At 42.0% G+C, this 3,037-nt stretch overlaps 1 non-coding gene across 1 annotated transcript; it reads right to left on the bottom strand.

The window, feature by feature from the left end:
- Window positions 1–2,930: 2,930 nt before the first annotated feature.
- Window positions 2,931–3,037, bottom strand: LOC112082514. The gene has a single exon (XR_002897188.1). It is a non-coding gene; the product is annotated as a small nucleolar RNA R71 (small nucleolar RNA).

The raw sequence follows: 3,037 nt of genomic DNA, 5'->3' as shown, positions 1-3,037 counted from the left end.
TCGATCTCGATTCAGTTGTCGGGGGCTTCATCAAAGTTGGGGAAGACTGGATTACGGTTCCAGAGCAAGTAGAATCATAGAATTCGGACACGTGAGCAGAGAGTTATGCTCGTCGGAAGGAACTCCTGTCTCGCTGCCGTCTTGGACCGACCCGATGAGCTCCGAAGAATGCGAAGGACGGCGCACTTCCAGGCCGATTCAGTTTACAAGGGCTGCATGATAATACGAGATATTTGAGTCCTATTTCCAGAACGTCCAAGATCATTCAATTCGGATCTATGAGCAAGAAGTTAACGTTTCCGGAATGGACACATGTCTAGACGCCTCTCTCTGATCGTGTAAATGCACTGCGACGATGAGCCCTCCAAGAAGCCTTCCACTTCCCACGCGCCGAAGCTTTCTTCACCAAAGTTGGAGATATGCGAGTCTTCTGTCCTCTGAAACCGGAATCACACAATTCGGACCAGTATCCTGGAAGTTACGCCTCCCGGAATGCGAAGTGGTCCAAGCTGCTCTGAATGCTGCGAGATAGTCTTGCGACTTGGTTAACTCGCAGGCCTGAAGATGAATGCCTGGAAATTTATGCTGCGAGTTGAGAAGTGCGGGTAAGCTATCACTGGATAAGGTCTGAGGCTCCCGATCAAGAAAAATGCTAAGTCCACAATCATGCGACTTAGGCATGCGAGTTGGCCGCGCTTGAAACTAAGCCGCACGATCACTCGCAATCTACTCCGACTTGGGCATGCGGCTTGGGACTAAGGGATGACCGCACATGTACATTCCCCAGAAACCGCCTTGATGCTGCGAGTTGAAGAAGAAGAAGATTAAGCCGCACAAAGACTCGCAAAACACACCTACTTGGGCGTGCGGCTAAAACCAAGCGATTTAAGTCTCACAAGACAAGTTCTTCATCTGTGCGACTTGGGCATGCGACCTGGGAGACACTGGACCAACCTGCACATTCCCCAATTTACCCACTAAAGCCGGGTCAGGACCCGGTTTGTTCCGGGCTGACCCGGTTCATTAGCACTTAATATATATAACTTTTTGGAGAAAAACCCTAGACATCTTGTCTTCTACTTAGTTTTCTCTCTAGTTTTCTATCCTTTTTAGTGTAAAAACGTTTTTGATTAAGAGATATCTGAAGGGATTTTATCATTCGAAGTCTGTTTCTTATCATCTCATCATCTCATTTCTGCTTCTAATCATGATTAACATCATCTCTTGCAAAAGATTAGATGTGTTCTTCATGATTAGTGAGTAGTCATCTTTTTAAACTTCTAGGTGTGTAGATTAGGGTGCTTAGATGTTTGATTTGTGATGTTTAGGGTTTAGATTCTCATTTCATTTCCTTAGTTAGCTGCTCCTAATGCCAGATTTCCTTGGGAAAGTGAAATCTGGGTTCATAGGCATTTCATGCACCAAAAGTGTTTGATGAAATGCCTGAAAGAGCTAACTTAAGGGTTGATGTTTTAAATGCCATGGGAATGTTTGTTTGAAGCATAAATGACATATTAGAACTGTTTCTTAATGCTCATTAGTTCATATTTCACAAATGATAATTTGGTTTGAAAGTGGATTAGTGTAGATATTAATGCCTTCATGAGAGGATTAGTCTAGATTAGAGTTCTAAGTTGAAATGTTTGAGATCATGTGATTTCTTGTTATGTCTTTCTGTATAAGATTCAGTCTTCTTGGTTGAGAGATTGTTTGGTCACTTATTAGGCTTGATGCATTATGCTTGTTGATTGCTTGATTATATCTAATGGTTGTTAGACTTGATTAAGTGATTAGCAAAGGGATTATTGTCATGGGAATGAATTAATCTGATTAAGAAGCCTAGACTAAAGAGTAGCAAGTGTTGCATTATGTTCTTAGCATCATGAATCAATATCTAAAGCACCCTAATCAATCATCACATCTAGAGGTTTAGCTTTCATCATTTGCTTAATCATCATCACTTTGTTTTGTTTGCTAGCTTTGTTTAGTTCATTAATCATTGCTTGTTTGTTTCTTGTTTATATTTTCAGTTGTTACTTGTCACCAAATCTTTCTTGTTTCACTTGACTTAAGAACTTGTCTTATAAACTAGTGCCTAACTACCACACATATGGATTGACACCCCTTATACTACCTTGACAAGGGGATTGATAACCCATCTAAGACCTGAAAAACCTTAGTTATCAATTGGCGCCGTTGCCATATTGTGTGGGCATTGTTAGCATTAGTTTCTGATATAGTTTTTGAGATCAAGTTTCTTTTGTTTTACTGATAACCTTTCAAGCTCTGTCTTTGTTTTCAGGTTTATTATCACAAGAAGACAAGCCAGAAGACAAAGAGAAAGAGATGTTCACTTGGAGAGGTTAGGAATGAATCAGCAAGTTGGGAATGAGCATCAGGCTCAAGAAGTTGATCACGGTCAAAGAGTTGGTAATGGGATTGGAATTCAAGCTCAACAGGCTCAGGTTCATCAGGGACACGCTCATGGTAACCAGAACCATGACCTACCTCAAGTTAACCATCCACAACCCTTACCCAACCCACCCATACGTCATCAGCCTCCACCAGTCTTTGTTGGTGAGAATGACCGAGCTTATGCACACCAGTATGGAGCAGGAATCAGGCCACCTCCTGTCCAAAACAACAACTTTGAGGTGAAGGCCTCTTTGATCAATATGGTTCAGAATCAGAAGTTCCATGGCTTACCTATGGAGGATCCCTTGGAGCATATAGATCAGTTTGACAGAGTTTGTGATCTCACTAAGATCAATGGGATATCTGAAGACAGCTTCAAACTGAGATTGTTCCCATTCAGCCTTGGAGATAAGGCACATCAGTGGGAAAAGAACCTCCCAAGAGGATCCATCCACACATGGGAGCAATGCAAGATTGCCTTTCTATCCAAGTTCTTCTCAAGCTCAAGGACTGCAAAGCTAAGGAACCAGATTTCAAGCTTCACTCAACATTCTAATGAGACCTTTGGAGAAGCTTTGGACAGGTTTAGAAGCTACACAAATAAGTGTCCACATCATGGCTT

The sequence above is a fragment of the Eutrema salsugineum genome, unplaced genomic scaffold (genome assembly GCF_000478725.1).
Source record: "Eutrema salsugineum unplaced genomic scaffold, Eutsalg1_0 scaffold_1, whole genome shotgun sequence".
Classification (NCBI taxonomy): Eukaryota; Viridiplantae; Streptophyta; class Magnoliopsida; order Brassicales; family Brassicaceae; genus Eutrema; species Eutrema salsugineum.
The sequence above is the reverse complement of the archived record's forward strand: the minus strand, read 5'-3'. Positions and strand labels throughout refer to the sequence as shown.